We start from the raw sequence: 13,187 nt of genomic DNA, 5'->3' as shown, positions 1-13,187 counted from the left end.
AATATAACTCTTGGGGAAAATGATTTATCTAAACCAAATTGTTTCGGGAGAAAAAGCCCTGAGTGTGTTTGGGTGAACGTCGTGTTGGTGTTGGTTCTGTGATTGGCAGGGCCTCGGGATTGGAATCTTCTGTGTGTATATAACGCAGCCGCCAGGAGCCTGATCTGCCTTCACCTTTGATCGGCAGAGGTCAAGGTTTCAACTGGGAAGTTTGTTGATTTATTTCTTGGTTTCCTGGTGTCCAGTTTGACAATCATGAACTCAGACCCCAAACCACAAACTCAGTTCCTGTTGCCATACTGAAAGCATTTGGATGACAAGGCAAGTTGGTCATCATAACCTTGAGATGGGTGGGTCCGTGTAATATTGAGGGTGAGGACATGCGTCTCATGACCAAATCCGAGTGCCTTTCTCACATGTCCTCCCCAGTCCCAAGTGCCTTTCACTGTATCCTCATCGCAGCTGGAGAAAATCCACCTTATCCTTCCAGCTCCTCCACAAAGTTGCCACTGATAGCCCTCCTTTCAACCTTCCACCCCAAGTAGGAAGTGGAGGAAGTAGTTCTTTCTTCCTTTATGGTTCTTGACACCTGGACTTGGGGCTGTTCACTTGCGTGTCTTCCTTTCCCTGGGATGTAAACTCCTTGAGTTTTAAGACTATGTGTTATTTATCATTGGATCCCCCAAACAGCTTAGCACAGGGGCTGGCACAGAATACACACTCGGTAGCCTTTCTCTTGCAGTCTCGTCATTATTATTCTGCAAGTTATGCATGCACGCAGGTCCAAAAGGGACATAGTTCCATAGGCTTGCCCCCTCTAGTAAGTTCTTACTCCATTCTTCCCACAACCTCAACTGACTGTCTGGAAGCTGCTCTTGATGCCTGTAGGTTACAAGCTTATATCACCGCTTCTTAATTTTTCCCTTTCGCATAATCCACTGGCTTCCCATTTTGGAGGTTGAGGATTGAGTTTCTTTTTTGTTTGTTTGTCACCACCTCTTTGCCCCCCACAACCACATGCACAGCTCCTATCCTCCCGTCCTGGAAATGGTCATTCTATATTCAACATTAAACATTCAACATTCAGAGTTGGCGTGATCATGACAACGTATTGCTGTTGACAACGGAGCCGTCCCAGCTGCTCCTGTGGGCTCCCTCTGGAAGTAGAAATAGGCTTTTAGTTTTTCTGGTTGGCTTAGTTTTCTAGGCACGTATCGGATGCATTCTCAAGCCTTACCTTGGCTTTATGTGTGTCCTCTGTGCCTTCACACACTCCTTTCTGTGGTGGAGCGCACCCCTTGCTTGATTCCTGAGGGTGGGTGCGTGGCACATACATTTGAGACATTGCATGGCTGAAAATGTCTTGACCCTTTATTGATAGCTTTATCTGGCTATGGAATTCCACGCCAAATGTCGTTTTCCCTCAGCAGCTGGAAGGCATTGCTTTAGTTTCTTTCAGCTTTGATCCGGTGTTGCTGTCGAGAATTTCGATGCCGCTCTGATTCCTGGTCCTTTGTGTCAAAACTTTGCTTTTTCCTCCCTCTCTGTAGACACTTTGACCATCTTCTCTTGGTGCTTAGTGGTCTTAGGTTTCATGATGAGACAACCTGGTGCGAGTCTGTTGTTAAGCATTGCCCTGGATGCACTGTGGGTAAACTTTGCAAATTGCACAATCAAGCCTCTTGTTTCTGGGAAATTTTCTTGGATTACGTGATAATTTCCAACTCCCTGTTTTCATCGTTCTCTACTTTGTAACCCCAATTTTTTTTGAATTTTGTGTTTCTGGACATTTTATGTCACCTCCCCCTCCTTATTTTTTCTTCTCCCATTTTTCTTTGTCTTTTAAGGTGATTTTGTGGCCAGTTTTCTCACCTTTCCTTCCAATCCTTAAAGTATTTGATTTCTGCTATTAGACTCTAAAATTCTAATTGCTGTCATTTTTATTCTCAGTGTTCCTTTTTTCATGACATTTGTCCTTGTTTCATGCATGTGACATTTTCTGTCCTTCTCCAAGGATATTAATTTCCTGAGATTTTCCTTCTCCTTGAATTTTCCTTCTCCTCCTTTCCTTCTCCTTCCTTCTCCTTCTCCAAATTTCTTCCTTTTGCCTTATACGCCGCTTCCCCCAACTGTTGGGCAACCCTTGACCATTGATGTGTAAGAGTGGGGCGCTAAGACTGACAGGAAGCTCTGAGCACATGGGGGAAGCTGTTTACTACAGGCTTAGTTCTAAGGCAACTGGCCTGTTGGATCGGGAAGCTTCTGATGTCAGTTTCTTCAGACAAGTCTTTCTGATCAGCTTCTGATAAGAAGCTGGTAAGATTGCTCTGAGGGGACAGAGCTATCAGCAGTGTGGGAGCTGAGTATGGGAAGCTGGGAGAAGCTGTAGTGTTGGTGTCTCAGTATTTAGAATATATATGTTGATTAATTCCATTCTCTCCAATGTGGAATCCTTGCCCTAACCTCGAGTTTCTCAGCCTTGGCGGTATTGCCATTTTGGGTGGGATGACTCTGTGGTGGGGGCCGCTCTGTGTGGTGTAACAGCATCCTGGTCTGTACCCACTACATGCCAGTAGCATCCATCCCCCCAGCTGGTACAGAGATGTCTCCACACGTTGTCAAATCGCCCCAAGTTGAGAAGCAGTTTCCCAGGCAGAGACTCCCTGTTTGTCTCTTTTCTAAGAATAAACACTCATTTTTGTTCTGGGTTTAGTGGACATTACAACCTTAGCTGTTGAGAGGATCTCTGAGTTGAACTGTTTCTTAAATGAACATTCTACTAACCCTTCTATCATTAGCTCTACATTTGTAGTTTCTTGCCGGAGTGTCTGGGCCAATCAGTTCCTGAGCCTTTGGAGGTTCCTTAATACTGGTTTTCCCTTGGCTTTCCCCACTGCTGATTTAGGGTCCCATTTTCTTGGGCCTAATAAATCAATTAACATCACCAGCTGCTGAAGTTTTGGTCCTATTATCTCTTTTTCTTCATTGTCCCAGGTTTCTGCCTTTCGTGAACGTGTTTAACAGTCATGAGAGTAAAGGAAAGGATTTGAGGAAGGGGAAGAGGTACAAGTGTGTGTTAATGGGAAGCTGAATCAACCATTTTCGAGTTGTAGAAATGTTATCTGTAATTTTTTGGGAGGGGGCACAGGTAGGGAGCTGTCTTACGAGAACTGCAGGAAGGAGCAGTGGCTAATAGGTGCACTTAAAGTTGGCCTGTTTCAGTACTCCAAAGACCAACCAAAAGAGCACGTTTCCACCAAATTATGCCGTGGGTACACAAAGCGCTTAAAGGGGAGGTGGACGTGGGGAAGAAGCCTGCTACGTACTTGGCTCCGTGACAGTATTCCTTGAGGACGATTTGCTCACACCTAGAGGTGTGGTATTAATCCCCTCATGTGCCATGTTTGGGTCATGAGAATCTGTCCTCATCTTTCCTGTGTGAGAAAAGGAGAGAAGGAGAATTGAGTCTCTGGGAAGTGTGAACATGGTGGCTGGAATGCATCGATTCCAGTGGCCTTAGCTTTAGGCCTTAGCTTTAGGCCTTAGCCTGCTCTCCATGCCCTACCCCCACTCTTGTCAATTATAGGAAAGGCACGGTGGTTCCTGGCCCTTCCCTTCCAGAGCTCCGGATTCTGTCCTCTCTGGTTTACTTTCTCCTCAGGCCCAGTCAGAGGAGTCGGGGTGGAAGGGTGAGTCTATTTACTGGGGCTCAGCTGTTATATCTACTTTAGAGGGACAGATTCAGCAAGTCACAGCAGTCTTCTGACGAGGTTATACCAACTGGTACCTAGTCAGAAGACTGCTATGACTTGCTGAATTTGTCTCCCTAAATTAGAGTGTTACCACTGGTATGGAATACACTCGATGCCAATATATAGCCACTGCCTGAATCATATATATGAGTAGTTTGACTTCTTAACCTTTATTCTTCCAAAAATAAACAGAATAACATTTTGTGGGAAAATTCCTGATGCACACTTTCCTCCTCTAAGATTAGATAATCCCAAACAGAACTTGAAACTATTAATCATTTTATAAAACACTTCTCACTTGATCGTAGCTTAAGTAATACAAACAATATAGAGGTTTTTAGTGCTATCACAAATACTCGAATTGTCTTCTCTTTGCTGGCATGCCATAGGATGTCCGTCCTCTGATTGTTCTGAAGGTAGGCATGACCAGATGACTTGGATTGGTTTTAAAAAAAAAAAAAAAAGGAGGAGATGCTTTAAGAGTCAGTATTTAACTTAGCATTTACTTTCTGCCTAGCTTGTTTATTATGGAAGAATATCCAGATGGAGTTTCCACCAACCTTGCTCCCCAAGTGATTGCATTGAACGTAAACCTGTGCCAACTGCTGTAGTGCATATAATACAAGAAAGAATGAGGTTTTTGTTGAGTGAAGCACTAAGACTTGGGAGCTGTTTGTTACTGTAGTATAATCTAGTCTCTACTGACTGATATAAACTTGATACTTGATGGAGTTTGATAGAAACTTGACAGTTGATGGAGTTTGTATAATTCAGAAGTGTTCATAATATCTTCCAGTGAAACGTGTCTCTGTGTGTGTGTTAGATACAAACAAAACTGCTTTGTTTGAACCTGGGTTGGGAGTCTGGAGACCCAGTTTGGCCCCTCCTTCCTTCCCTGTGTACTCCTGAAACACCTTCTCACAATCTTATCAGAAGACAGTTTGAAAACCATTACTGAAGTCTCCCAAAGTAATATCGAGAAGTTTTCGCGACAAGAGTTTTAGGCTTTCTTTTTATCCAGTGGCAGTGGGGAAAAGTCCACTCCATAACCACTAAATAATAAGCTAAAACTAATTATAATCAGGCAAATGAAATAAAGACTAAAGCAACGGAGGTTTTGCCCAGTGAATGTTACCGTAATCACATACCTGCGGGTTCAGTATGAAGGCAGGGTTGTGTGCTTGCGTTTCCATATGCAGCAGAACTTTGAGAACAGGACTGAATAGTAGTACGGGAACCGGGAGATACTACAGTAGCTCGTCCTGCCCTGGGTCTGCTTTCATCTTCTCCAGCTCACCTGATTCCTCATCTCCATCAGCATGATCTTTTAGTCCAAGCTAAAGGTCACAATGCTTTCAAGCATCCTCAGATGTTAGGGTGTCCTAGTCCTTTGAAAATCTGAATTAAACCATGGACTCCAGGGGAAAAAATCACATCTACACACTTCCTATGTACATCAAATTGCAGGAGTTTTAAGGCCTACCTGAACCTCAGCTTAAGAAATCCTGGTCAAATAGTTCTCCGAATATATCCAGAATGAATTTGGCCTCTTGAAGACGTGTGTATTTCTTTATTGGGTTGAGATGTGTGTGAAATAGGGACACTATATTTAATAGTTTTTCATATTGGTTAATATTTCAAGAGCATCTCAAATGGTAGAATTCTTTAATTCCATGTTTTTTTTTTTATGTAGGTAGAAAATAGAAAACATACGGAATCATGTGGAATCATACGGTATTTGTCCTATTGTGACTAACTTATTTCACTTAGCATAATGCCTTCAAGGTCCATCCATGTTGTAGCCTGTGTCAGAACTTCCTTTTTAAGGCTGAATAATATTCCATTGAGTATATAGACCACATTTTGTTTATCCTTACCTCCGTTGATGGACACTTCGGTTGCTTCCGCCGTTGTGAATAATGCTGCTGTGAACATGGGTGTGCAAATATCCAAGCACTTGCTTTCAATTCTTTTCAGTATATATCCGGAAGTGGACTTGATGGAACATGTGGTAATTCTATTTTTAAATTTTCTGAGGAACTGCCACACTGCTTTCCATAGCAGCTGCACCATTTCACTTTCCCCCCAGCAGGGTACGAGGGTTTCTCCATGTGCCTGTCAACAGTTACTTTCTGTTTTTTGATAATAGCCATCCTAATGGGCGTGACGTGGTATCTCATCGTGGTTTTGATTTGCTTTCCCTTAATGCTTAGTGATGTTGAGTGTCATTGCCTGTGGTTATTGGCCATTTATATATCTTTGCAGAAATGTCTGCTCAAGTCCTTTGCTCATTTTTTAAATTGGGTTTTTCATTGTTGAGTTGTAGGAGTTCTTCCTATATTCTGGATATTAACACTTTAGCAGATAAATGATTTTCAAATATTCTCTCCCCTGGGTTGCCTTTTCACTGTGATAGTGTCCTTTGCACAGTTTTGAATTTTGATGTAGTCAAATTTCTTTTCTTTTTTTGGTGTAATATCCAAGAAATGATTTCCAAATCTAAAGTCACGAAGCTTTCCTCCCATGTTTTCTTCCAAGAGCTTTATGGTTTTAGCTCTTATATTTAAGTCTGTGATCCATTCTGAGTTAACTTTTGTATATGATGTAAGATAAGCGTTCGACTTCATTCTCTTGCGTATGGGTATCCAATTTTTCTAACACCATTTGTTGAAAAACCTGTCCTTTCCCCATTGAATGGCCTTGGCACTCTTCAAAATTCACTTGGCAGCATATTGAAGGGTTTATTTCTGGGCTGTCTATTCTATCCATTAGTGTATACATTTGTCTTTATGCCAGTGCCACACTGTTTTGATGACTGTAACTTTAATAAATTTTGAAATCAGGAGGTGTGGGACTTGCAAATTTGTCCTTTTTGAAGATTATTTTGTCTGTTGAGGTCTCTTGAGATTTTATATTAATTTTAGAATAGATTTTCCTTTCTACAAAGGAAATTTTGTAATTGCTACAAAAAATTGGTAGGATTTTGATGGGGATTGCGTTGAATCTGTAGATATCTATGGGTAGTATGGACCTCTTAACAATACTAAGTCTTCCATTCCATGAACACAGGATATCTTTATTTGTGTGTTCTTTAATTTCTTCATTGTTCTATAGTTTTCAGTATAAGTCTTTAACCTTCTTGCTTAAGTTTAATCCTAAGTATTTAATTGTTTTTGTATTATAAACGGAATTATTTTTTCACTTTCCTCTTTGGATTGTTCATTGTGTATAGAAAAAACTCATTTTTGGATGCTGATCTCATGTTGGACAACTTTGCTGAATTTGTTTAGTAGTCTAAATGATTTGGGGGGAATGTTTAGGATTTTCCATATATAAGATCGTGTCATATGTGAACAGAGGTAATGTTCTTCCTTTTCAACTTGGGTGTCCTGTGTTTCTTTTTCTTGCCTAATTGCTTTGGCTAGAAGTTTCAGTACTATGAATAGAATTGAAGTGGTAAAAGTGGGCATCCTTACCTTGTTTCTGATCTTAGAGGAAATCTTTCCCGCCTTTCACCATTGTCTATAGCGTTTGCTGTGAGTTTTTAATATACGGCCTTTATTATGTTGAAATTTTTCCTTCTATTCCTAGTTTTTTTCTTTTTTAGCATTTTGATCACAAAAGTGTGAAGTTTTTCAAATGCTCATTCTGCATCAATTGAGATGATGATGTGATTTTTTTCATTCTTTAATGTGGTGTATTACATTGATTCCATATCTTTTTTTTTTTAACATCTTTATTGGAGTATAATTGCTTTCCAATGGTGTGTTAGTTGCTGCTGTATAACAAAGTGAATCAGCTACACATATACATATATCCCCATATCTCCTCCCTCTTGAGCCTCCCTCCCACCCTCCCTATCTCACCCCTCTAGGTGGTCACAAAGCACCGAGCTGATCTCCCTGTGCTATGTGGCTGCTTCCCACTAGCTATCTGTTTTACATTTGGTAGTATATATAAGTCCATGCCACTCTCTACTTCGTCCCAGCTTACCCTTCCCACTCCCCATGTCCTCAAGTCCATTCTCTACGTCTGCATCTTTATTCCTGTCCTGCCCCTAGGTTCTTCAGAACCATTTTTTTTTTTTTAGATTCCATATATATGTGTTACTGTATGGTATTTGTTTTTCTCTTTCTGACTTACTTCACTCTGTATGACAGTCTCTAGGTCCATTCCCCTCACTACAAATAACTCAACTTCGTTTCTTTTTATGGCTGAGTAATATTCCATTGTATATATGTGCCACAGCTTCTTTATCCATTCATCTGTTGATGGGCACTTAGATTGCTTCCATGTCCTGGCTATTGCAAATAGAGCTGCAATGCACATTGTGGTACCTGACTCTTTTTGAATTATGGTTTTCTCAGGGTATATGCCCAGTAGTGGGATTGCTGGGTCGTATGGTAGTTCTATTTTTAGTTTTTTAAGGAACCTCCATACTGTTCTCCGTAGTAGCTGTGTCAATTTACATTCCCACCAACAGTGCAAGAGGGTTCCCTTTTCTCCACACCCTCTCCAGTATTTGTTGTTTGTAGATTTTCTGATGATGCCCATTCTAACTGGTGTGAGGTGATACCTCATTGTAGTTTTGATTTGCATTTCTCTAATAATTAGTGATGTTGAGCATCTTTTCATGTGCTTTTAAACCGTGTGTATGTCTTCTTTGGAGAAATGTCTATTTCGACCTTCCTCCCAGTTTTGGATTGGGTTGCTTGTTTTTTTGATATTTAGCTGCATGTGCTGCTTGTATATTTTGGAGATTAATCCTTTGTTAGTTGCTTCATTTGCAAATATCTTCTCCCATTCTGAGGGTTGTCTTTTTGTCTTGTTGATGGTTTCTTTTGCTGTGCAAAAGCTTTGAAGTTTCATTAGGTCCCGTTTGCTTATTTTTATTTATATTTCCATTTCTCTAGGAGGTGGGTCAAAAAGGATCTTGCTGTGATTTGTGTCATAGAGTGTTCTGCCTATGTCTTCCTCTAAGAGTTTGATAGTGTCTGGCCTTACGTTTAGGTCTTTAATCCATTTTGAGTTTATTTTTGTGTATGGTGTTAGGGAGTGTTCTAATTTTATTCTTCTACATGTAGCTGTCCAGTTTTCCCAGCACCACTTATTGAAGAGGCTGTCTTTTCTCCATTGTATATTTTTGCCTCCTTTATCAAAAATAAGGTGGCCATATGTGTGTGGGTTTATCTCTGGGCTTTCTATCCTGTTCCAGTGATCTATATTTCTGTTTTGGTGCCAGTACCATACTGCCTCGATTACTGTAGCTTTGTAGTGTAGTCTGAAGTCAGGGAGCCTGATTCCTCCAGCTCCGTTTTTCGTTCTCAGGATTGCTTTGGCTATTCAGGGTCTTTTGTGTTTCCATACAAATGGTGCAATTTTTTGTTCTAGTTCTGTGAAAAATGCCATTGGTAGTTTGATCAGGATTGCAGTGAATCTGTAGATTACTTTGGGTAGTATAGTCATTTTCACAATGTTGAGTCTTCCAATCCAAGAACATGGTATATCTCTCCATCTTTTTGTATCATCTTTAATTTCTTTCATCAGTGTCTTATAGTTTTCTGCACACAGGACTTTTGTCTCCTTAGGTAGGTTTGTTCCTAGGTATCTTATTCTTTTTGTTGCAGTGGTAAATGGGAGTGTTTCCTTAATTTCTCTTTCAGATTTTTCATCATTAGTGTATAGGAATGCAAGAGATTTCTGTGCATTAATTTTGTATCCTGCTGCCTTACCAAATTCATTGATTAGCTCTAGTAGTTTTCTCCATATCTTTTGAAAATGTAGCATTAAAAATATTTTCAAATAAAGTCCAGGCTAAAGGAAGCATTGATGTGTTGTCTCATTGCTATCTGTGCACATAGACAAGGCCTCTCTACTTTTCCTTTTGAGAAGTCCCCTTGATTTCCTAGGCTTCGATCTTTTGCTCCTCACTTTCCTTGTGGTCTCCTCCTGAAAATGTCCTCAAGTATAGAAATACTTACTTCTTAAGAAAAATACAACCCTAGAGGCATAGATGGTTAAAGCTTAAAATGACTTCAGAGTTTATTTTGTCACAAGGACACAGAGCTTGCTTTTTAAAAAATGTTATTGAAGTATATTTCAACAGTTCAGGTTTCTTATTTCATTATGTGTTTAAGGCTTGGTACATACATAAAAACAGAAAAGTGATTATATATGTGGAACTAGCTGTGAGTAGATTCAAAGCTATTCCACTTCAATTAGAAATATGTCTTTTTCCCAGTTTTACTTTTGTGAAAGCTATTTTATTGGTGTACATTTGTATGCTAATCAGAAAAAGCCCATTTACCAAAAAAGTTTCACTTATCTCATTGAGTGTTTAAAACAACCCAGTGAGGTAGATATTATAGTTCCCAGTAGACACATACAGGCCAAAAGTGATTACAGAATAGTGGTCAAAAAGACATGTGGAGAATTCGAGAGAGAAGGGATATGATTACAACCTGGGAAAGGAGTTAAAAGTGTAAGTTACGTTGCACAGAATATAAGGATTAAACACTTAGATGCAAGCAAAAGTTTTAAAAGGGATTTACTAGTATTAGCATTATAATAGAAAGAACCGTGTGAAGTCATGACCTTAAATAGAAAAATCATTCTAGCTCTGTTACTACAGTGACCTGGAAACAAACTGCTAGCACATAGGTAGAAGTCCTTACTATGCACCCTGTCTGCCCAGGTTTGGGCTCTTAATTCTGCTTTCCAATAAAAGAGCATTTTGTGATTATTGGATTTTATATTTTGCTGGAGGGATAAACAAGGTGGGTATGAAATACTTTACCAAAAAGGTGAGTTTGTGGAAGGCTGAGTCCATGATGAATACTGAAAAGGAGAAAAATTAATATAAAGTACCCAAAAGGAAATCATAATAAAAATGAAAGATGACAAGCATGGCAAATGTTCTATATTTTATTCCCTAAAGGGAGTATTGACTTTCAAGGGTGTTGGGAAATAAGCTCCCGAAATGCTTGGGGGATCCCCCTACCCTCATCAAGAAAACTGAAATTAAAAGATTTTACGGTATAGCTGATTCACTTTGTTATACAGCAGAAACTAACACACCATTGTAAAGCAATTATACTCCACTGAAGATGTTAAAAAAAAAAAATCCCGTATGTTTCAAGTCAAAAAAAAAAAAAAAAAAAAAGATTTTATGGTGGCCAAGCCAGGTTGATGTTGCCAAAACAGAAGGATGGGCTACGTGGAGACTGTCTGTTTTAAAATGTAAGGATTTGGGCTGTACGTCAGTGCAGCTAGGGGGAGGTAATGTTTTCTTTTCCCCATCCATCAGAGATCTTGCTGCAGGCAAGGTCATGAACTGGACCTTGTTGCAGGCGCGGCATCAAGGTTTGCACACCTGGGTATTCGGTCTAAGCTGGAAGCTGGCCTCTCTCCCTAAACCGAGGGCTCCCACCTTTCTTTGGGGGAATAGCCATATACCATAAAGAATTGATGTTTATAAAGAAATTACTCGGGCGAGGGACCCCATTGGAAGCAGGGAAATTAGAACTTTCTGGGGACATATGTACCAGCTGAAATCCGCACCCAGTGATTCAGCCCCCCTCCTACGTGGGAGGAGCTGAGTATAATTATCCCTGTCAAGAATGACACTTCTCACCAAATTAATTGCAAGCGTATCAGCTTTTGCAACAGTGGAAATAATACTCCACGAAACGGCACAGAGTATCTGGTTTCCAGAACCAGAACTTTGGAACTTTTCATACAAACTTAAAGAATCTAAAATGAGACGTTGTGATTTAAGTGATGAAAGTGGAAAATTAAATCATCTTACAAGCTACACACCAAGTCCCTAGTTTCCGGGTGTAGATAAAACAATTCCACCAAATTGAGATGAACTACTGAAAGAGATTAGTACTGTCAATGAAAAGAGTTAACTTGAAGAGAGGTATTTTGTGTTTTATTAATTGGGGAATTAAAAAAAAGTGGATGAAACGCCAGTAATTCAAAGCAAAATTATTTTTTTCTGCACTGTGCCTAAACTAGCCATGAAGAATACACTTTTGGATCAAATGCAGTTGATGGCTGTAACTGCATTGGGAAGGATGGTGAGATGCACCCTTGTCCAGGGAGAGAGGGCTATAACCAAATGAAGGATGTCTGCCCTAGACACCAGCTCAAATTCCCACACCATGCTAAGGGTTCTTTGCTGTGAAGTGGTGAGAAGTTACACTCCCTATATTTGAATAGCTTCCAATCTGGTTTGGGAATTGAGACACAAAAAGGTGAGGAAATAGAACATTTCTCAGGCAATAGAGACACTCCTATAAAGCTTTCCTGTGCCCCGCCTCATGGGACTAATTGCTCCCTTTTGGCTACTTCCATTAACATTTTTACCTGACTGTTGCTCCCCTGTTAGTTTGTAATGCCCTCAAGGGTAGTGACTGCACTCAGTTGCCTACGGAGGCCCTAGAACCCCGCTTCCTGAGCTGAGGGCCCTTCACTGCCAAAAGGATGAGCATACCACGAGGGTTATGGGAAAGAACAGAGTGTGAGTACCAGGCTTGGCTCTGTTCCCAGGCCCTTCTTGTCCCCTAACCCCCTGGCCCCAGGTCTTCTGGGCCCATTTCTACGGCTGTCCCACTGAGTCTATCAGCTGCGCTTTCAACTTCCAAATAAATTCCTCTTCACTCTAAGATCCGCAGAGTTGAGTTTCCCTTGCTTGAAACTGTAACCGAGCCACATTCGTTTTGCTTGGCGCGCAGCAAGCCAAAACGCCGAGACGCTGAGGTTTGCAGCAGAGAGAGGCTTTACCCTGAACTCTAGGGGCGAGGGATATTTATGGGGTAATGAATAAAGAAGCAGGGCGGTCTGAGGGGGCGGGGGAGTGCGGGGAAGGGTGGTTAGGAAATAGGTGGAGTAATTGTCATTCTGCGCAGGCGTGTCCAAGCCACAGGCCTCTGCACGTTAAAAGATGGAGGTGCTTAGCGTGATTTAAGGGTGGAGTTTCGGCCCTCTGATATCAAGGGGTGGACACTCGCACGTGCCCGGTTGGAGGGTCGGTGGTCCTATCCAGTCTTAAGCAGCTCGGGTCAAAGTAGACACAGGTGACTCCAAGTCCCTGGAAAATAATTCAGGCAAACATCTTTTGTTCAGCCTACCTGCAGCTTGGAGGACGTGCAAGCCTTAAAACGACCTTGATTAGTGAAGGCGGGTGAAATGGATTTGACTCATGATTACCCACAGTTTTAAAAGCAAGCACCCAGCCTGGGACTTTGTTCCACAGGTATCTGGCTTTTTGTCCCCTTCACGCCTTTGCCCCCATCACCATACTTCTTGTGTGATGTGGGCTGATAACGGGAGTCACATAATCTAAGAGCCGATCAAAACTCCCAGAGCAAGGGATTGCCAGCCAGTTGACCCTGGGTTCGAATGTTAGCTCTGCCACCTACTGTTGGATCT

General features: G+C 41.1%; 1 long non-coding RNA gene across 3 annotated transcripts in view; it reads left to right on the top strand.

Annotated features, from left to right (window-relative positions):
• Positions 1 to 13,187, top strand: part of LOC137217345 (uncharacterized) — a 240,702-nt gene that overhangs the window by 70,012 nt on the left and 157,503 nt on the right. The window lies entirely within an intron of this gene.

This window comes from Pseudorca crassidens, chromosome X (genome assembly GCF_039906515.1).
Source record: "Pseudorca crassidens isolate mPseCra1 chromosome X, mPseCra1.hap1, whole genome shotgun sequence".
NCBI lineage: Eukaryota > Metazoa > Chordata > Mammalia > Artiodactyla > Delphinidae > Pseudorca > Pseudorca crassidens.
This window is presented reverse-complemented; position numbering and strand designations above follow the sequence as displayed.